We start from the raw sequence: 23,806 nt of genomic DNA, 5'->3' as shown, positions 1-23,806 counted from the left end.
ATCTTATAAATTCCTATCTGTTCAGTGACACTTGAAGGCATAGTTAGGAAGAGAACTCAACTGTAACCTAGGGATTAAAATTGGGTATCTCCCCTACCAAGTTTATATCAACTTATAAGTGAAGAAGTGCAATTCAGTATTTAGTGTTTCTTTCTTTCTTTTAACTGGACCCATAATCACTTTAAAATTAAAAACAAAAGCAAAAATTTGCAATATATTTTAGAAGTGTACATTTCTCTGGGAATAAATACATTTCCTAATAGTAAGTTCCAAAATGAGAAGAATTACTATCTCCAGGATAGGGTGGTGGAGGTAGAGGTGGAGGGGGTGGAGGGGGAGTGGTGGGGGTATGGAGTATGGTAAATTTAGTAATGGAGGAGGTCCTACATTAGGTGCAGGCCAACCCATGTTTACAGGTGGAGGTGGTGGTGGAGGAAGTGGAAAATTATGCATCCCAAACACTGGAGGAGGAAAGGGATACTGTGGCATCATATTACTCTCTTGCCCCTGAGGTGGAAACCCAGTGTCTCAGGCAAGGGTCTGAGCTATTAAACTGTTGAGGAGGGGGTCTTTTGTGACAAGGTCGAGGATATCTACCCCAAGAAAATCCTCGTATGAATTCTCTGTTGCGGTACCCCTTTGAATAGTCTGAAGCAGAAGTATGAGCATTCCAATTCTGATGTACTTCGGACGAATCTCCACCTGAAGAATGAGGGGAAAATGCAAAGAAGAAAAAATATTAAAATTAATTTTAATGTATCAAAAAACACACCAAAAACACTTGTTTCAAATTTTAAAAATACCTTTTCTTTAACTTGGCTGTTAGTGGAGGACACATGTTGAGCAGTAATAAGGCATAAGGAGAGACATACGGAGAAGCTGAAAATTCTACTCTCACCCAGCAATGACAAACATCTCATTATTGCCCTTAGGCTCAACAGAGGCCAAAAAGGGAATCTGGAATTCTATCCCCAATGAAGTGGCACCCAGACTCATTTACCTGCTAGAGTGGAATCAAAAGAAAACAGCCAGAAGGGAAAGCTTAAGGATTCAAAGTCTCAAAAACTGAAAAAAATCATTCATTAAAAATCAGAAAAACTTCAAACAGAATGAAAAAAGAAAATCAAGAGGCCAACATCAATATAACAAAGATGTCAGATTATCTGAGAAATATTTTTTAATCATCATAAAACTAGTTCAAGAAATTATGAGTACACTGAAACAAAATTAAAAGTTTCAAAACAGAAACAGAACATGTAAAGAAGAAACAGAAATTTTAAGATGGAAAATTTTAATAATCAAAATTAAAAACCCAATGTATAGGCTCAGCAGAACAGTGGATATAGAAAACCAAAAGACAAAATACAAATCCAGGGAACTGGAAAATAGAATAGAAATGACCAAATCTGAACAGCAGAGGGAAAATTAACGGACAAAGAAAAAATTAAAAAGAACTAATCCTTCCTGATGTGGTGCTATGGGATAATGCAACAGACTGCAAGGTCGGTTTCAACTGCAAGATCAACGGCTCAAACTCATCGGCCATTCCTTGGAAGCCATATATATAGGGTCGCTATGAATCAGAGTTGACTGGACGGCACTTAACAACAACAATCCTTATACAGAGTCCTGGTGTGGCACTGTATAATAAGCACTGAACAACCAGGTCAATTTGAACCACAAGGTCAGTGGTTCAAACCCACCAGCTGCGCATCAGATACCCCTATAGGGTTCATTATGAGTCAGAACAGACTGAACAGCACTTAACAACATCAACAAAAATCCTTATAGATCTGTTGTACTTCAGAACAGGGCAAGGACTCATCAGCCTGTGATCTGCAGATGACACTACATTGCTTACTATAAATAGAAGATGACTTAAATTATATATATATATATAATAATAAAAAAATAATTTCCTTCAGTATTGGCCAGGGCCATAATTAAGACATTAAAAATGAATCGAGGAATTGAAATAAAAGAAATGAGACACGGGGGAACCTGCGCATGAAGAATTAGTTGTTTTTGCAAAGCAACAATTAACGATTTTCTTTTCTTTTTCTCTTTGGATGGCAAAGCCACAAAGAGTTGTTTTATTATTTTTATGCACAGACCCCTAGTTAAATTTTTCTCTTGTTGAATCATTCTCTGATTTATTCATGATTTTATTAGTATCCCTTTTTACTTTAGAATTTTGACTCTCCTACACTTTAGTATACTTTTACTAAAAGTTAGAAACCACACATTAGCTACATTTTATTCTACTTGTAATCATAGGTAGTTTTAATACTTATATTAACAATGTTCTTAAGACTGCTAGGAGACAGGGTTTGTCAATTGAATTACTGCCAGCTTAGGTTTAGTGATTGTAAACATTCTTCCTTGTAGCCTTAGTTTAAGGCAATAAAGAATCCCACAGCCATAAATAAGGGCTGTGGGTACAAGAATTTCTAAAAACAATTAGACTATAGATAAAGGCTATGGGTATATACAGATACTAAATAAAAAGTCTGACTTAGACTTTCTTAAATTAATGATCAGTAAAATAGAGAAGTTGTTTTTCATAGCCTCAGTTTCCCTGATAAGTGATGTTTTGGTAGGCTATAAACAGAGAGTGTATGGAAGAAGTTAATGGAGAGTTAATTGCACCCAACAACTAAAACTAACAAGACTTAACAGACAAAGGTTAAGAAATATGTGAAGGTTAACTTGCTTCTCAGAGAAAAGAATAGATTTATGTAGGAACAAATGTTTAACTAAAAGGTTTCAAGGCGCCTGAATGTCTCCTATGCCTTGAGATAATGTTTTTGCTGTAACTTCTCATCCCTGTTGTAAACTTAAGAATTGTACACCATGAGGAATGTGGCCCAAGATAGATTGTATTTTGATGTCATTGATTACTATGAATGCAATGTTTTCTGTAATGGTATATAAGGGGGAGCGTAGTGGTTATGAATCGGGCTGCGAACCTTAAGGTCAGCGGTTCGAAACTACCAGCCACTCCGCGGGAGAAAAATGAGGCTTTCTACTCCCATAAGGATTTACACCCTCGGAAACCCTGTACAGGGTTGCTATGGGTCGGAACTGACTCAAAGGCACTTAACAACAACAACAACAAAGACAGAACAAAGAGGAAGGGAAGTAGAAAAAAGGAGAGAGGTAAGAGATGTAGAGGCAAGAGTGAGAGAAGTAAGTAGAAGCAGAAAGAAATAGGGAGATAAGAAGGAATATGAGATAAGAAGGAATATGAGGTGGAGAGGAGACAGGACAAGAATGGAGGGAGTGGAGTAGTGAAAGTAGTAATGTAGATAATTAGGAGTAGTAGTGTAGAAAGAAAAAAGAATAAGAGTAATGTAGAGAAGGAGACAGTAAAGAAATGGAAGGAGGGGAAGGGAGAAAAGAAACAAGAGATGAGCAGGATGGGAGCAGGAGAGGAGAAAAGGAAAACAGGAGCAGAGGAGGGGAGAAAGGAAGCAGAAGAGATGAGCAGGAGAGCAGGGGAGTAAAGAATGAGCAGGACAGTAAAGAATGAGAGAAGTAGAGTATTAGAGTAGCCATAGAAATAATAATAATAAAGCATGTAATAAGAAGATTTTGAATTTATCATGACCCATGACTCCGTGTAATCCTTATTGCCGATGTCCGCACCCGCCTTTGGAAAAAACCCTGGAATAAATATGCCGGGGCAGGCTCTCGGCACAGTATGGTTTATACATGACCTTGAAGAAACTTAATACTCTCACAACTGCACCAATACACAACATCACATTAATGGAAACAAAACTGAAGTTGTCAAGGATTTCATTCTACTTGGATCAATCATCAATGCTCATGGAAACAACCGTCAAGAAATCAAACAATTTATTTCATTACGCAAATCTGTGATATGACATTTTTAAAGTTCCCAAAGCAAACATATGATGACTAAGAAGGCCTGACTCAAAATTATGGTTATTTCAATTGCCTTATATTCATTTGAAAGTTGGACAAAAAGGATTGATTAATTTAAGTAATGGTGTTTAGTGAACAGTGGTTATGAGTTGGGCTGCCAACCTCAAGGTCAGCAGTTTGAAACTACCAGCCGTTCAGCAGGAGAAAGATGAGGCGTTCTACTCCCGTAAAGATTTACAGCCTTGGAAACCCTGTGCAGGGTCACTATGAGTCGGAACCAACTCCATGGTACTTAACAACAACAACAAATATACCATTTAACACCAGGAGATCAAACTAATCAGTATTAAACGAAATAAAACAGAAATGCAACTTAAGGACAAGGATGGCAAAATTTTTAACATAGCAGAAAAAAACCAACCACTAGAAAAGGGCATTATGTTTAATCGGTAAAAATGATGAAAACCCTCAATGAGACAGATTCATACAATAACCTCCACAATGGGTTCGAACATATCAAAGATTATGGAGATGAAGTCAGAGCAGGCATTATTTCTTTCTGCTGCATTTTAGATCACAAGTTGGAACAAACTTAACAATTAACATATTTATCAAAATAGCTATAGTAAAAAAATACTGACACCACCAAATGCTGGCAAGAATACAGAATAAATGGAATAAACGGATGACTCATACATTGTTGGTGAATAGAAACAATGATAACCCTCACTGGAAACAGTATAACCAATTATTTTTTTTAGTTCCTATTTTGTTCAGGCTGTTTAAGAAATTAAGCACACAACTACCATACACTCAACAATTGCACTCTCAAGCATTTACCCCAGAAAAGAAGAAACATATTCACATAAAATCTGCACACATGTTTTTGTAACTTTACTGCCAATAACCAAAAATGAAACAATGTGTGCATGTCCTTCAAGAGATGTACCTGTGGTACAATCATAACATGGAATACTATCCAGCAAGTAAAAGAAATAAATTATTGAAATAAATCATGAACCTAGATCTCCAAAAAATTATATTTAGTGGAAAAAAACAACCCAAAAAGATATTATATGCTGATTCTTAAAATGACAAAATATAAAAATGGAGGAAAATATTAATGGTAGAAATCATTAGGCGGGATGGCAGTAGGTGTACTTAAAAAGGATCCTTGTGGTGATGGAAATGTTCTGCATCTTGACTGTACCCAGAATCAATACAAAGTTTGTACTATCATACTAATATTAATAGAATACACTGCTAGCGCACACAATTCCTGAAACTCTGATTAGTCTTTTACTTCTGTTGTTATAAAGTAGGTTCCAACTTACAGCGACCCTGTATAGGGTTCCAAGGAGTGGCTGGTGAGTTTAAACCACTGATCGTGTATTTAGCAGTCCAGTGCTTATCCTACAATTTCATACCAGGTTCCACATACAAAGACATAAATGAAATGTCCTAGACTTTAATAGGCAGCTTGCAGAATGCAAAAATATCAGCACAGAAACTTGAATAATGCTCCTCCTGTATCTGAACTGTGTGATTCTAGGCTATTTTATCAGTTTGGGGGATCACATTCCTTATCCTTAAAGTATGCATAAAAATGTACTCTAAGTCATAAATGGCCCAAGATTGCTGCTAACTCACACACCATAATGTCTCCTGCAGTGAAGAACCAAGAAACAAAATGAAACAGATATAGCACAGCAAAAGAAAGAATGAAAAATTAGACTGAACACTGATGTGAAGGAGAATCTGAATGAAAGACTTATGGCCTGTATAAGACCTTTTACATCTAAAGCATTATTATGTTAAAAAGTCACAGTAGTACCACAGAATATTTAGCTTTATTACTGTGTGTGTGTGTGTGTGTGGGTGTGGGTGTAAATCAAGCTAAAGAATGACTATCAAGCATTAAAATCACTCACCTGGTTCATTAAACTCGGATTTGAGTTTCTTCCGGCCTTGATTCTGGGATTTTTTTCTCTGTTTGGCTTCAGTTTCCTTTTCATCATCACTGAAATCCAAGGCCTTAAAGAAACAAAGATACAGATTTATGTTACAAAGATTTACCAGTTCAAGAGGGTGAAGAGAGAGTATGACTGAAGCTGAAAAAAAAGACTGTTTCCATATTTCATGGCAACATCTGAATTAATTAGATATGGTCAGTATGTATGTTTTTTGAAAAATGCCTAAGGACTCAAACACAGGCCAGTAATCATGATTAAAATTGCAAATTTCTTTTGGAATGACTAGAAATTTCAGACAGGTAACTTTAAAATGTTGCTCTTTTACTGCATTCTTTGGCTAGAACTCTGACTGCCAGCTTGGGTTCAGATTCATGTAGTGTTAGCTGCCAAAGGATGCTAAAAGTAGTAGATTTGGATACTGTAAATATGCAGGAATAAGCAAGTAACATGAATTCTCTTATCTAATATAAAAATAATGTTCTCTACCTTTCATCCAAAAATGTATACTTAAAATCAGAACTCGACTAGATGAAGATTTTAAAAATCACAACAATTTTTGATAATGGAAACTAGTATAAATTGCTACAATTTGATGAACTTTACCTATACTTATGGACGTTGTTGTTGTTGTTTTTGTTATGTGCCGTGGAGTAGGTTCGGACTCAAAACGACCCTGTACAGGGTTTCCGGGGAAAGCCTCATCTTTCTCCCGCGGAATAGTTTCGAACTGCTGACCTTGTAGCTCGCAGCCCGATTCGTAACTACTACGCTTATCTATACTTATGGATGTAGTAGCTCAAAATATTAACTGAGAGGGAAGGAGTCTTCACATTAAATATCAATCCGATACCCACCCTCTGTGAACAGGGTTGACTGGGATGGGCAACTTAGACATTGGCTACCTAAAATGAGGGGATGATAAAGACTCAAAGTGACTGGCTTACAAGGTTTCAAGAGGGAATTTAGTTACAGAGTATGCGGGGAAAGACAGAGTCCCCAATGAATAGTTTTCATCTTGTCTACATGGGTCTGGTGAAAAGAGATGGGGATAAGATGACTCAAAAGTGAGAAACTGTTATGCCTAACTGCGATTGTCACAACTGTAAAGGTAGAAGTTTTGTAACAAAAAAGGAGGAGTAGTTAATCTTACAGTCCAGAAACAGAGCACCATAGGATCATCAAGGGAGAAGAGCACAAGTGGAATGTGGGACCCTATCCAGAGAATCAGCGACACCAGATATGGAGGCAGAGATGAGGATATGGAGAAATAGAGCAACTGAGGACTCTAGACTCACAGAAAGAGGGACTGAGTGCTGGCAGCCAAGAGGCAGGCTTGCAGAATATTCCCTCTGGTTGTTTAAATTATTATATATGCCTGAGCGCTCTCCCCACACATACACACACACACAAAAAAAACCTAGAGGGAATAGAAGCAAATACTGGTGAATGATGACACATGGAGGAGATTGTGATCACTGCAAAAAAAACAATGGTGTAAAGCTGAAGCTGAAGTTCTCCCATGTAAATTACTACTCAGTTCACAATAAAAACTTCAAAAAAAATTTTTTATGCTTAGGGATAGGATTCTTTTGATTCAATAGTAAGTAACTGTTATCATGACTAACTGCGATTGTGAAAACTATAAAGGTAGAAGCTGTGTTAACAAAAAGGATGGAGTAGTTAATCTTACATTTCAGGAACACAGGAACCTAGGACTATCAAGAGGAAAAAGCACGAGAAGAATGTGGAATCCTACCAGAGAAGCAGGAACACTTGGGACAGAGGTGTTGGCATGGGAAGAGAGAGCATCTGAGAACTCTAGATTCATGGAAAGAGAAAGGCTGTGTGTTGGTGACCAGGAAGCTGGCTTGCAAAATGTGTCCTTCGGTTGTTTAAATCATTATATATTCCTGTGTGTTTTTGTGCACATCAAAACAACAACAACAACAAAACCCTAAAGAGGAATAGACGCAAATACTGTTAATGAATGGCGCACAGAGGGGATTGTAATCACTGCAGTAAAACAAAATATGATTGGTTGAGTGTAAAACCAATATTCTGCCATGTAAACTACCACTCAATTCACAATAAAAAACGTACATTTACCCATTATATATCCGGAAGTGTTCTAATCAAGATTTAAGTACTAATTCTTTCAATAAAATAGTATCAGGAATAGTAAAAGTGTATAGAAACTCATTTAGATAGGAGTTTAGGAAACCAGGAATTCTAGGAGTACTGAAATAAAGCACTAGGCTCCTATGAGGTTGTTGTTGGTGGTGTGCCACAGAGTCTGTTCTGACTCACAGCAACCTTGTATAGGATTTCAGAGGCTGTAAATCTTTATGGGAACAGAAAGCCTTATCTTTCTCCCGCTGAACAGCTGGTAGTTTCGAACTGCTAACCTTGAGATTAGCAGCCTGAGTCGTAGTTCAACCCAACTAGTCCACAGGACAAAGATGGGGCTGCCTGCTTCCATTAAGATTTGTTGTTGTTAGGTGCCACTGAGTTGGTGCCAACTCACAGTGAACCTATGCACAAAAGAACAAAACACTGCCTAATCCTGGGTGAACCTCACAATCATTGTTACGCTTACGCCCATTGATGCTGCCACTTTGTCAAGCCATCTCACCTACATTCTTCCTCTTTCTCTCTGACCCTTCACCTTACCAAACATGATATCCCTCTCCAGTGACTGGTCCCTCCTAACAATATGTCTGAAGTATAAGAGATGAAGTCTGGCCATCTGGCCTCCAAGGAGCACTCTGTACTTCTTCCAACACAGATCTATTTGTACTTTTAATAGTCCATGGAACTTTCAATATTCCCCTTCAACACCACAACTCAAAGGCATCAATTGTTCTATGGTCTTCCTTATTCACTGTCCCAACTTTCACATGCATATGAAGTTATTGAAAATACCACGGCTTGGGTCAGGCACACCTTAGTCCTCAAGCCGACATCTTTGCTTTTCAACATTTTAAAAAGTCTTGTGCAGCAGACTAAGAGCCTTGGAAACCCTATGGGGCAATTCTCCTCTGCCTATAGGGTCACTATGAGTTAGAACTGACTACAATAAATTACTGGTTTTGGTTTTGATAAGAAACAACACACAGGTATGACTCAACTTACAAAAGGAAATCATTTTAAATTACAAATGGGAAAAGTCATTTAAAAGTAAGAATTGGGATTCACTGTTATTACATTATTATTTGCCGAGAGCCAGCCCTGGCAAATTTATTTCAAGGATCTTTTCCAAAAGTGGGTGCGGACGTCGGCGATAAGAATTACACAGAGTCAATAAATCATGATGAATTCAAAATCTTCTTATTACATGCTTTATTCTTCTCTCATTCTTTACTCCCCTGCTCTCCTGCTCATCTCTTCTGCTGCTTTTCTCCCTTCCCCTGCTCCTGCTTTCATTCCCCTCCTGCTTTTTTAATCCCCTTCCATTTCTTTACTTCCCCCTCTCCTGCTTCCCTCTCTAATCTTCTTCTGACATGCTTTATTATCCTTCCACTTATTCCTTCTTCTCCTTCATTTTCCTTCTCTATTCTCCTTCTCCCCCTCCTGCTACATTTCTTCTTACACTCCTTCTTATTCTCTACATTACTCTTCCTTTACCTTCTTTCTTCCTCTTACTCTCTCTCACACTATTTCTTCTCTTTCTACATTCCCTCTTACACTCCTTCTACATTATTTCCTTTATTCTATCTTACAACCCCCTTATATACCATTACAAAAAACAAAAAACACTGCTTTCATAGTAATCAATGCCTTCAAAATACAATCTATTCTGAGGCCCATTCTTCATGGTTTACGACTCCTAGATTTACAACAGAGATGAAAAGTTACAGCAACACATACAAGAGACATCCTGGCGCCTTGAAACCTTTTAGTTAAACGTTTGTTCCTACATAAATCTATTCTTTTCTCTGAGAAGCAAGTTAACCTTCATATATGTTTCTTAACCTTTATCTATTGAGTCTTGTTAATTTTAGTTGTTAGGTGCAATTAACTCTCCATTAACTTCTTCCATACACTATCTGTTTATAGCCTACAAAAACATCACTTATCAGGGAAACTGAGGCTATGAAAAACAACTTCTCTATTTTACTGATCATTAATTTAAGAACGTCTAAGTCAGACTTTTTATTTAGTATCTGTATATATCCACAGCCTTTATCTATAGTCTAATTGTTTTTAGGAATTGTTGTACCCACAGCCCGTATTTATGGCCTAGTTGCTTTTAGGGATTCTTTATTGCCTTAAACTAAGGCTATAAGGAAAAATGTTTATAATCACTAAGCATAAGCTGGTAGTAATTCAACTGACAAATCCTGTCTCCTAGCAGTCTTAAGAACATTGTTAATGTAACTATTAAAACTACCTAAGACTACAAGTAGAACAAAATGTAGCTAATATATGACTTCTAACTTTTAATAAAAATTTACTAAAGTGTAGGACAGTCAAAATCTAAAGTAAAGGGATACTAATAAAATCATGAATAAATTGGAGAATGATTCAACAAGAGAAAATTTAACTAGGGGCCTGTGCATAAAATAATTCCTTGTGGCTTTGCCATCCAAAGAAAATAATTCATTGTTGCTCTGCAAAAACAATGAATTCTTCATGCGCAGGTTTTCCCGTGCCTCATTTCTTTATTTTAATTCCTTGATTAATATGTCTCAATTTATTCATTTTAATTCCTTAATTAATTATGGCTCCTGCCAATTATTCACCAAAAGTAATGACTGATCCAAGACTTTTGTTAAGTGCCGTTGAACAAGTTCTGTCTCATAACGACCCAGTATAGAATATCCAAGGAGTGAATGATGGGTTTGAACCACCAACCTTGTAGTTCACAGTCCAGAGCTTATCCTATAGCACCACACCAGGACCAAGACTTATGGGCTATATGTATTATAGTGTTATGAGCTCGTATTGTTGCTGTTGTTAAATGCCATTGAATAGGTTCCAACTCACAGAAACTCTGTATAATGTTTTCAAGGAGCGGCTAGTGAGTTTCAACTGCCAACCCTGTGATTTGCAGTCCAGTGTTTATCCTACAGCGCCACACCAAGTCCATGATGTCAAATATTTCAATCATTTTAAAATTCTATCAACACCACCAATCACCTGGTCTGTCATTTTGTCACATGTGTTGGCTAGCATGTTCCTGTGATGCTAGAATTTTTTAACTGGTATTTCAATACCAGTATGATTACTCAGAATGATTTCAGTGGCACTTTCAGACCAGGAAGGACCTGGAAATTCATTTCTAAAGAACACTGACCACTAAAAACCTTATGAATATCAGGGTAACATGGTGTGTTACAGTATCATGAAAGTGTTAAGAGTCTTGGTATGCACTGCACATAAGCGCAGTACTGCTAATCAAAAGGTCACAGTTCAAACATACCACCTGCTCCACATAAACCCCAAACAGAGTCAGTATGAGTTGGAACCAACTCGATGACACTTAACAACAACAATAATACACTGGAAGGCACTCAAAATACAACTGACAATAAGCTGCTTATTCAAAGTAGAGCCAACCTTACTGATGTAAATCAAGTGAAGCTTTTGAAACCTTCATTTGCTCACGCAACATGACTAAAATGTGACTAGCTATAAACATCTATAAAATAAGTGGAATGTGGATTATATGAAGTATAAATCTAAGAAAATTTGAAGTAAAAAAAGAAATTGAGTAATATAGTCAAAATACTGAACCAACAATAGGACAAGCTGGACTAAGTGAAGAACACTACACCAGGATTAGAGCAAGCTTCATTAACAACCTGCAAATTACAGATGGCACAACCTTACCTGCTGAAAGCAAAGAAGACTTGAAGCACTTACTGACGAGCAAAGACCCCAGCAGTATAAACTACATCTTAACGTAGAGAACACAAAAATCCTAACAACTGGACCAACAAACAACATAATAATCAATGGAAAAAAGATTAAAGTTGGCAAAGACTTCAACACTTAGATCTGCAATCAATGCCCATGGAAGCAGCAATCAAGAAATCAAGTGAAATAATGCACTGGGCAAATCTGCTCCAAAAACAGGATGATGCCTGACTTTCTCATTAGAAATAGTAGAGATGAAAAGCATTTTTACAGTGCTTAAAATTAGCAAAACATGAAAAATTATATATATATAATTATATAAATTAAAAAAAAAAAAAAAAAACTGCTTCAAAAGGCCTCACATTTAGGGCTAAGGTTCTGATCCAAGCCATGGTATTTTAAATTACTTTATAAGCATGAGAAAGCTGGATGATGACCAGTGCTTTAGGATAAGCACTCGACCACGAGGTCAGTTTGAACTGCAAAGTGCATGGTTCAAACTCACTAGTCACTCCCTGGAAACCCTAAACAGGGTCTCTATGCACTGGACCAACCTGAAGGCACTTAACATCATCAACAACAAAGGAGACCTTGTGCCTTGGAATTATGTTGTTAAATTAAAATACATCATGAACTGTCCGAAGAGTGAAAAAATCTATCTTGGGAACTACTGAGGACAGCACAACACCAGGCAGCATTTCATTCTGTTGTGTGTAGGTCTCTATGAGTGGAAGCAATTCAGCAGCAATTCACAACAATCTTAGAAAAAGGACAGCCAAAATGTTGATAGAAACAAAAATGGCAAGAAACTGGTAACGTGCTATTAGAAAAGACTAGGCCCTGGAAAAGGACATCATGCTTGGAGAAGTAGAGGGTCAACAAAAAAGAGAAAAACCACCCCTTCCCCCCCCCAAAATGAGATGGACTGACAAAGTGGCTATAACAATAGGTTTAAATATAGCAATGTTTATGAGGATGGTTTAAGACCAGACACAGGCAGTATTTCTATTACACATGTTGTTAAGTGCTATTGATTTGGCTCTGACTCATAGCAAACCTGTAATGGTTTTCTGAGAAGCAGCTGGTGGATTTTGCTGTTCTCATGGTTAGCAATCTAGTACTCATCCTACAGCACTACACCTGGACTCCTACGGGTCGGAAATGACTTGACAACATGGAACAACAACAAATGGAGGAATAGAAAATTAGCTTTTTCAGTTTGGTTAACCTGGAAGATGGTTGTAGCAGTACTGTAGGGATTACAGGATGATAAACTATTTTTAAACTATGTATTTAATGTGCTAAGCTTTGTAACTGTACATTTAAACCTAGTATCTGTCAGATATGGAAATCAGATGGAAGATGTACTTATCGTGATACTGTCCAGTCAAGCAAGAAAACAAACCAACAATATAAAGAAAAATTCTATGATTTAGTGCTATGGTATTTCACGGCTGAAGGAAAACAAAAATGGGTAAGAAAGGGATAAATCTGGCTCATGCCATAAAAAAATTAATAAGCATGAATTTTAGTATCATTTGAGAAGTTCTCAAGTGACTGGAGTTAAATCTGTAAATGCTATGCATTGACAGTTCTGAGAAATTTCATCAGAATTGCTCAGGATATTTTAAAACTTCCTTACTCTATTATATAGTTGTTATTAAGTGCCGTCAACTCAGCACTTAACTATATAGGGTTTCCAAGGAGCGGCTAGTGAAAATTTCAAGTGGTAATTTTTTATTTTATACTGCCAACATTTACAGTACTTTCAAGAAATGAATATATCTATATTGTAATTTTTCTAATAACTTCAAAAAGATGTGCTTAAACATTTCCACAAGAAGTTTAACACAAATAACCTTACTATACAATTTGCTCATTTAGAGATAATACCTGTATCTATTGCACCATCTATAAAATGATTGAATATCAAGTCACTTTAAAGTTATGGAATTGTTTACCTGACAAGGCTATAAAAAGATAAAACAGAATCTCAATTAGAAAGGAAAATTACAAAATAAAAATTGGAAAGGTAGAGCCATACATTCTAATACCTGTAACACCAAAAGATGGTCAGATTATTAAAAGGACCATAATAAATATCTTCACGCTCCATGTGGACAATTTACTAAGTTCAATTTTTCAATCTTTAAAATATAATTATATTCTGGTAAGCCAGATGCAATAAAATTAACAAAAATTTAAACTTATAGGTTGTTGTTGTTGTTAAGTGCCGTTGAGTCAGTTCCGAACTTATAGGTAAATGACAATTATTATCATTACTCAAACAAAACTATACACTATAGTTTCTCTAAAATAATCGGTTAAAAACTTATATTGTGATATAAGAGACAATAGAATTCTGGCTAGAAGGTAGCAGTACAACTGCTAAGCAGCACTAGTTGTTGTTGTTGTTATGTGCCATGGAGTCGGTTATGACTCATAGTGATCCTGCACAGGATTTCCGAGGCTGTAAATCTTTATGGAAGCAGAAAGTCTCATCTTTCTCGCAAGAACAGCTGGTAGTTTTGAACTGCTGGCCTTGAGATTAGCACCCTGATTCGTAACCACTACGCTACCAGAGCTCCTTATATTGTGTATGTTGTTGTCATTAAGTACCGTGGAGTTGGTTCTGACTCACAGTGATCCTGCAGAGGGTTTCTGAGGCTGCAAATCTTTACGGGAGCAAAAAGCCTCATCTTTCTCCCACGGAACAGCTGGCAGTTTCGAATTACTGACCTTGAGGTTAGCAGCCCGATTCGTAACCAAGCAGCAGTAGGGCCTCCTTGAAATCCATAACTGTGAATGAATAACATTAAGGCCTGTCTTATTTTTAATAAATTATGTAAAAAGACTTATATTTACTTCTAGTGGTGGCTCCTGATCATTTTTCCATGATGCATCTGATCCCCGTTCCCTAGAAACAGAAAAAAGTTTTAAAAATTAAAGAAGTATTAAGGTACTACTAAGCACTTAAAACACTATAGAAAATAATGAAGTAAAAGACATGAGTTCCAACCAATTTTGCAACACACATAAATAACCGTAAAAAACAAAAGACCATTTATCATATTTTAACTTGTTTCTTAGCATGGATAGCTCATTTAAACACACAAACAATGTATTTTGACATCTAAAAATTGGGACTAGGGAATTAAAATGAGAAGCCAAAGATGTGCTATGCTAAAGAAAGTAGTTTTGTTGTTTATACAAAAAACTGGCACCAACCATCCTTTTCCACAGTGCTCCCTACTCTTCAGCTGGATTCAAAAATTTTCATTGCAATGCTCACATAGAGTCAGCCACCATACTCATAGTTACGCAGTACCAAGGAAAGTTAATAGGTTACAATGCAAGATGAGAAAAACGCAGAGGGAACATTTATTTCCGTAAGGACAGTCTCTCTTCAGCTGTGCCCACAGACAGCCCTCTCTCTGGATGATGGGCTCCTTGGACTACCATCTGTCTAGCTCCAGGAATGTTACAAAGCTCTTTCTGAGCTGCTGAACAAATGCTCGCAGGGCACATCCTAAACTATCTGTTTCAGTGTGAAGACCACAGCTCTAGCTCTATGGGTCTGTAAATCTATCTCCCCCAAATGAATGCCTGGAGGCACTCTAATCTACAAATACATCTCCTGACAAAAGTAATTCAGCTTTTCCTGCTCCAAGGGCTGGGAAAGCTCAGCTCATCACTCTGACTTATTATCTGGCTCTTAATTCTCATGTTGCTCCTCTGCTACTCGTCAAAGAGGTTGAATGTACAGAGTACACAATCCAATCTTGACTCTTCTTGCTAGTGAGAATCCCCACACCTGCTTCTGAGATGGCTTATTTTATACCCAATAGGACCTGGTATTTTAGAGATTATCTGAATAACAGATTTGATAACATTAAACACTAAAGACTGAAGACCAGAAGAGTTGTGGGATGACATCAGGAATATCATACATGAAGAAAGCAAAAACTCATTAAGAAGACAAGAAGGAAAAAGTCAAAATGGATGTCAGAAGAGACACTGAAACTTGCCCTCCAGCGTAGAGATGCTAAAGCATATGGAAGAAATGAGGAGGTCCAAGAGTTGAACAGAAAATTTCAAACATCAGCTCGAGAAGACAAAGCCAAATATTATAATAAAATATGCAAAGATCTGGAATCAGAAAACCAAAAAAGAAGAACAAGCTCAGTATTTCTCAAGCTGGGGGAAGTGAAAAGAAAATCCAAGCCTCGACTTTCGTTATTGAAAGATTCTCTGGGCAAATTATTGAATGATGCAGAAAGGATCAATAGAAGATGGAAGGAACGCAGAGTCACTATACCAAAAGGAAATGGTTCATGTTCAACCATTTCAAGAGGTAGCATATAATCAAGAGCCAACTGATACTGAAGGAGGAAGTCCAAGGTGCACTGAGGTAGAATTAGCAGCAAAGAATAAGGCACATGGGGGGTTACAAAGGCAAGAAGTGACTGGCTTACAAGTTTTCAAGAGGGAACCTAGAACCAGAGGGCGTGGAGGAAGGCAGAATCTCCACTGAGTAGTATCCAATCTGTCTAGGTGGGGCTGATGAAATGCGGATAGGTCTCTTGTGATACAATAGTGAATAATTGTTATCAGGACTGATTGTGAGGGTTGGAAATGTAAAGGTAGACACTTTGTAGCAAAGAGGGGAGTGATTAACTTTTCAGTCTAGGCGCGGAGGTCCCTGGGAACTATCAAGGGAGAAGAGCAGAGAGTGGGACCCTACCCAGAGAAGCAGTGATGACTGAGATGGAGGCAAAGACAATGACCTGGAGAGATGGAGCAGCTGGGAACTTAAGACAAAGAGAGGAAGAGGGGCTGTGTGCTGAAGACCTAGGGGCAGGCTTGCAGGGTATACCCTTTGGTTGATTGATGATGCATGGAGGAGATTGTAACCATGGCAATGAAACGAAATATATGATAGGATGAATGTAAAACTAATGTTCTCCCATGTAAACTATCACATAATTCACAATAAAACATTTTAAAAAATAAGAACAAGGCAACAGGAATTGATGGAATAAAAATTGAAATCTTTTAAGAAAATGAGGCGGGACAGGAGGCACTCACTCATCTATGCCAAGAAATTTGGAAGACAACTATCCGGCCAACTGATTGGAAGAGATCCATATTTGTGCCCATTCTAAAGAGAGGTGATGCAACGAATGCAGAAATCACCGGACAATCTCTTTGATATCTCAAGTGAGTAAAGTTTTACTAACGTTAATTCAGAAATGGCTACAATCATACACTGACAGAGAACTTCCAGAGGTTTAAGCTGGATTCAAAAAAGGCCATGGAACAAGGGACATCATTGTGGATGTCCGACGGATCTTGGCTGAAAGCAGAGAGAATCAGAAAGATGTTTACCTGTGCTTTATTGACTATGCCAAAGGCTTTCGATTGTGTGAATCATGACAGGTTATGGACAACATTGAGAAGTATAAGTATTCCTTCCAGAACACTTTACTGTACTCATGAGGAATCTGTACCTGGACCAAGAGGCAGTTGTTCAAACAGAACATGGGAACACTGAATGATTTAAAATTAATAAAGGTGTGCAACAAAGGTTGTATCCTTTCACTATACTGAATTCAACCTGTATGCTGAGCAAATGATCTGAGAAGCTGATTTATATTAAGAAAAATGTGGCATCAGGATTGGAGCAAGACTCATTAACAGCCTATGATACGTAGACGATACAACCTTGCTAGCTCAAAGTGAAGAGAACTTAAAATATTTACTGATGAAGATCAAATAGCACAGCCTTTGGTATAGATTACATCTCAATGTAAAGAAAACAAAAATTCTTACCACTGGACCAATAAACAATATTCTTGTCAATGGAGAATTGTCAAGGACTTCATTCTTGAAACAACTATCAACACTCAGGAAATAGCAGTCAAGAAATCAAACAATGGATTGCATTAGGCAAATCTGCTGCACAAGACCTTTTTAATGTGTTGAAGAGGAAAGATGTCAGCTTGAGGACTAAGGTGCCTGACCCATGCCATGGTATTTTCAATAACTTCATATGCATGCGAAAGCTGGACAGTGAATAAAGAAGACTGTAGAATTGATACTTTTGATTTATGGTATTGGAGGAGAATATTGAAAGCTTCCTGGGCTGCCAAAGAACCAATAGATCCATTTTGGAAGTGCAGCCAGAGTGCTCCTTGGAGCCCAAGATGGCCAAACTTCATCTCTCATACTTTGGACATATTGTCAGGAGGGACCAGTCGCTGGAGAAGGATATCATGTTTGATAAGGTGGAGGTTCAGAGAAAAAGAGGAAGACCCCCAATGAGATGGACTGGCCAAGTGTCAGCATCGATGGACTCAAGTGTGGCAACAGTAGTGAGTTGGCACAGAATCGGGCAGTGTTTTGTTCTGCTGTGCATAAGGCTGCTATGGGTCAGTTCCAACTTGATGGTACTTAACAACAACAGGACCTGGTGTGGCACTGTGGGTTAATGCTCTTGACTGCAAAGTTGGTTTCAACCATAAGGACGGTGTTTCAAGCTTACCAGTCACTCCTAGGAAACTCTATACAAGGTCACTATGGGTTGGAACTGACTTGATGATGACACTTTAACAAGGAGAGCAAAACTGACCAATCAAAATCAGCCCTTTTAACAATCACTCCCAGCTGACTCATATAACCCATCAGCATCTTCACCACTTTCTCTTATGCAGACCCATCTGAAAGAGTAGTTTGCTGGGAGTTTATAAACAATGAGGCTAAAAGAGACATCAAATAATTAATTCACTGCACAGCAGATGCACGTCATTTGTACTTTTAAGATACCTCAAGTTTTCAAAAAGCTCAGTTCAGCAAAAGCTTGTAACACGAACTATGGGTCAGACACCGTTTTATATGTGAGAATACAAAAATTACAAGGCATTTCTTTATCTAAAAATGTACAGGTTTAATGGCAGAAATATATTTAAAAGAAAACCTCGTGTGGACTTCTTTAATATGCGAGGACTTTAAAATATTTATAGAAACATACTGGAATTTTTCCACAAAATTTTTGAAGCCCTTTGTATATACTATAAAAATTAAATGTTAGGAATATCAACCATCTTCTATAAGTAACTATGGTTACTCCAACAGTGACTCTCAAAGCAGAGGGGAAATTAAGACCACTGGAAGGAGTGGCCTTGAAGAACCTGAAGGATAGTGTTAACAATGTTTGGATTACATGTAGCCCTCACTCGTTTAAACTACATGTCAGAAATGGAATTTTCAAGAACTAATGTCATTAATGGAGTCCTGGTGTGGCACTGAAGGATAAGCACTGGACTTACTAACCACAATATCAGCAGCTAAAACCCACCAGTTGCTTTTTGAAAACCTACACAGGGTCACTATGAGTCAGAACTAACTCAACAGCATAGAACATTATAAAAATAGATTTACAGATGTTAATGTACTGGCACTTCATCATTAAGTTTGGTTTGAAACTTTAATTCAATCCTTTGACATTACATATGAATAATCAAATCAGACTTTTGCACAGCTTAAAAACAATTATTCACTCACAATTCCCATTTGTGCATTTAACATAGCTCCAGTACTCCTTTTTACATATACAAATACATTATCACCTGAAAGTCTACAGTTCCCTTATTTGGGAATTTTAAGATGTAAACGAAAAATTTCCCAACTAGACCATCTAGCACAAAATTCTCTAAAGTTTAAATAATGTTCATTTCTAAAAGAACTTTTAAGAAGACATTACGTAGTGTTCACTTCGGCACAACATATATTGAAACTGGAATGATACAGCAAAGATTGGCATGGCCCCTGCATAAGGATGACATGCAAATTCGTGAAACATTTCATATTTTTGTGTTTTTGTGTACATCTCTAAACCCCCCCCCCAAAAAAAGAGAATTCATGCAAATACACTGAATGAGGATGCACAGAGGAGATTGTAATCACTGCAATGAAACAATGAGTGTAAAACCAATGTTCTCCCATGTAAACTATCACTTAATTCACAATAAAAAAAAAAAAAAGAAGAAGATATTAAGTACATGGAAAACAAACACCAACATGGCATAACTAGAGTATATTGAGCTGGAAAGGAATTTCTCTACCTAAAAAGTAAAGTGGTCCACTGAGTGCTGTGTTGTTAAGTGCTGTCAAGTTGGTGCCAACTTATAGCGATCCTCTATAAGTTTTATGAGGAGTAAGCAGCTGGTGAGTTTGAATCATCCACTTTGTGATTCCAACAGACCTTGAGGTCCTTGGTAGGCCCTCAAATCCAACCTAGAAAACATTCTTTGCCACATAGGACTTCTGCAAAGCAGGCCTAATTTCCCAATTCTTCATTTTCTACTAAGAGAACTATAAACCCAGAAGAAGACTGCTAATTAGTGCTGTTTAGTTCCTCTGTAACTTTACTGAGTTTCATTCTGGTTTAATATACCCTTTTCCAAAGCAGTGTATTAAAATTTCCACTATAATTGTATATTTATCTATTTCTTTCTTTAATTCTACTAGGGTTTGCTTCATATATCTTGGTGCTCTTTCACTGGGTGCGTAGATATTTATTATGGTTATGTAGTCTTACTCAACTGACCCTTTGATCATGAGATAGTGTCCTTCTTTATTTCGTACAATGGTTTTTGTCTTAAAAGTTTATTTTACAGAGACTTGTATTGCCACACCTGCTTGTTTATTATTGCAGTCAGCTGCGTATCTTTTTTTCCATTCTTTAACTTTCAGTCTGTTTCTGCCTTTGTGTGTAAGGTGTGTCTCCAGCACATTGAAGGGTCTTGTTTTCTTATCCATTCTGCCACTCTCTATCTCTTCACTGGTGCATTTAATCCGTTGACACTGAATGTAATTATCGATAGGTATGAATTAATTGCTGCCATTATATTAATTTTTGGGTAGGGCTGTTCGTTCCTTTTTTCTGCACGCCTTCTTGTGCTAAATGTTTTTTGTGCTATTTATTGTCAGTTTCTTTGTAGTTTTCATGTTTCCTTGTTCTGCTTGGATATTTATTTTCATGGTAAATTGTGAAGTATAAACTTTCTTTGGGATTACCTTATAATCTATGAACTTTTCCCTCCATTTAAGACAGTCTATTGTATCCTATAAACTACCTGGCCTCCTCACCATCTGGATCTGTTCCTACATTTCCCTTCTTTGATATTGTTATTATTTTGATCTTAAGTTGACCTCCCAGCTCCTTTGAATTCGTTGTTGTAATTTTGTTGTTCTCAACTCTGCTGTCATCTGAGTTTCAGGTGGTGTTGCCACATTTGCGAATCTTTGGTTCTTGTCTGTTCATGTTGGTTTTCAGTACAAATAGCTAACTTTTGGATGTTTTGAAGTGCTGTACTGGCTTTGACAAAATCTCTTAGCTTCTGTTTATCCTGGAAAGTTTTCATTGTACCATCGTATACGACTGGCAGTTTTGTTGGACAGATGATTTGGGTTGGCAGTTTCTTTTCTTTTAGGGTTTTATATGTGTCTCCCCATTGCCTCCTTGCCTACATGGCTTCTGCTGAGAACTCAGAACTTAATCTGATTTGCTTGCTTTTGTAGGCAACACTTTTTTCCCTGGCTACTTTTAGGATTCTCTTGTCTATGATTCTGGAGAGTTTGGTTATTATTATGTCTTGGTGAGTTTCTTTTGGGGTCTATCCTTCCTGGGGTATATTTGGCTTCTTGAATGTTTATCTTCTCATCCTTCAAGATGTTAGGAAAATTTTTTCCAGAAGCGCTACAACTATCTCCTCTGTGGACTTCCCTGGTTCATCCTGTTCCTGAATGCCAATAATCCCTAAATTATTCCTCTTCATGTTATCCAGCATGAATCTCAGACTCTCTTCTGATATTTTTTATCCTTTTTTTCTGCTTGATCTTCAATCTTAGCAGTATTGAGAGTTCTCTTGCAGCTTCCCGGTTCTGGTTTCCATCTCTTCAATTCTGCTCCTTTCCATTTCAATGAATTGTCCATTTCTGATATTTTATTATCAGTCATCTGGACCTCTTTTGGTAGGTTTTGAATTGTTTCCAGTGCTGAATCAATCTTGTTTGATTGCACCTGTAGTACTTTCCTGACTTATTTTCCTCCACCCCTTTTTGGAGCATTTGAATTTGTTTCCATATCATTCTTCTGAATTCTTTCTCAGGCTAATCCAGAGTTTGCTCTTCATTCTCTGGGGAGCCTTTGTCTGTCTCCAGCTCATTTGTCTCAGTTACTTCTTTTCTTTTTTGGGACATGTTTTGAAATCTTCTGCTGCATTTTTTTTTGTCCTTTTCAGTAGTTAGGTAGGTTTTTAATGCTTAAATGGATGTTTTTGCTGTGTTGTTATGCTTATTCAGTATCTCCTGGTGGATATGATCAGGAGATAGGCTTCCCATTCGCATGTAATGCCTAGCAGATTATTAGTTCTTATCTCAATGATGGAATATTATGGGGTATGCTTGTAGTTTTGCTACATGGCCATGATTGCTGTCTCTTCTTGAGTAACGTAGGGAGAAAAATCTCCCACCTCCAGGAAAAAAGTGTGATCAAAAGGTCCAGAGCAGAAGCAATACAAAAAACAGAGACAAAAAACCACCACCCTAAAACAAAACAAAACAGTGGACAACTAGCCAGTCGCCTTTGCTGCTGTGCGGGTACAACTTAGAAACCTCCAGTGGGGGATGGGGGTGTCCATTCACTCGGGTCCCTCCTCTAGTTATCACCATAGAGGTGAGCAGATACATACTGAGAAGTTAATGGGAAAAAGACTGTCCATCATTTTTGTAGCACAGAGGGAGTCCTGTGTCCGAATCAATTCCTAAATCCAGTATTTTCCTTCATACAGTGACTTTTCCACCTGCGGGTGTGGGAAACTGACGCCCTGCACCTTTTACTTGATCCAGAGCCCTGTAGCTGTTCCGTGAAAGCAGCTTCTCTGGGTTTTCAGCCCCACCCGCACAGAGCCTGTCCTACCTGACTCTGCCTCTATTGCCACCCAAACTGGAAACTCTACATGGATTCTTAAACATGAGTTTTGAAACAAACAAGATGGCAGATTGGGTAGAAGTACAGTGAGGAGCTCCATCAGAAACAACACAGAATATTGGACCAAGCAGACTCAGGGGATGGTGCCAGAAATCTGAACCACACATAAAGGAACATTTAGAAAGTTGGAAAGCTTACAGCCAATGGAATTTGTAGCAGAAGCAAGAAATCCAGTGCTTTCTAATCCAAGGAGCTCAGCTGCTCCCTGAGCAGCCTATTTGGGTGAGACAGAAACGAAGAAGGATCAGAGCAGCCACAGACATCTGACAGAACCATGGAGATAAAGGTGTGGGCATTCTTTTTTTCGTATCTGTTTATTGGCCTCTTGCTGTATGCGCACTTCAATTCTGGTGACTACAGGGGGTGCCTGATCGAGTGGACACCCCACCCCCACCACTGGAGGATTCTATTATGCATGTGCACAGATTTCCTCAAAGTTTAAAGGAAGAGTTTCCACTTAAAACCAAACGGCAGCGCAAAACAGCCACAAATGTTCCTAAACTGCCAATCACTAGGAAAAAGGCCTGAACAGGGGTTGTGGAGCAGGACAGGCAGACTAAAAACAAAACAGGCTGAAAATTAAATCCTGAGTTACGTCATAACGACCAGCAGTAGCATCTTAAAATTTTTCAGGAAGAAGAGAGAAAAAGAGAAGCACATCTCCTGATAACATCTACCTGAAGGCAGTCAGAAAGTATAAAAATTGCCAATAACAAGACCCATGTAAGTTTTAATACCACAGCTAACCACTGAATATGCCCAAAAACCAGAAACAGATGAACACATGTCCAGAAATAAGATAAAATGACTTAGACAAATGAGATGGAGGTAGATCTCCACTCCACACTGGAAGGAGGGCACGCTTTGGAAATGCCTGAGAAGGAATTCAGAAAAATGATTATAAAATGTATCAAAACACTTTACAATGGAGTTGAGAAAAATAAGGAAGAAGTCAGGAAAGTGCTACAGGAACAATCAAATAAGATACATATAGCACTGGAAAACAATTCAAAACCCACAAAAACAGATC

The 23,806-nt window shown here is 37.7% G+C and overlaps 1 pseudogene; it reads right to left on the bottom strand.

Annotated features, from left to right (window-relative positions):
* Window positions 1-256: 256 nt before the first annotated feature.
* Window positions 257-23,806, bottom strand: part of LOC102832048 — a 60,733-nt pseudogene continuing 37,183 nt past the window's right edge.

Source organism: Chrysochloris asiatica, unplaced genomic scaffold (assembly GCF_000296735.1).
Source record: "Chrysochloris asiatica unplaced genomic scaffold, ChrAsi1.0 scaffold00202, whole genome shotgun sequence".
Taxonomy (NCBI): Eukaryota; Metazoa; Chordata; class Mammalia; order Afrosoricida; family Chrysochloridae; genus Chrysochloris; species Chrysochloris asiatica.
This window is presented reverse-complemented; position numbering and strand designations above follow the sequence as displayed.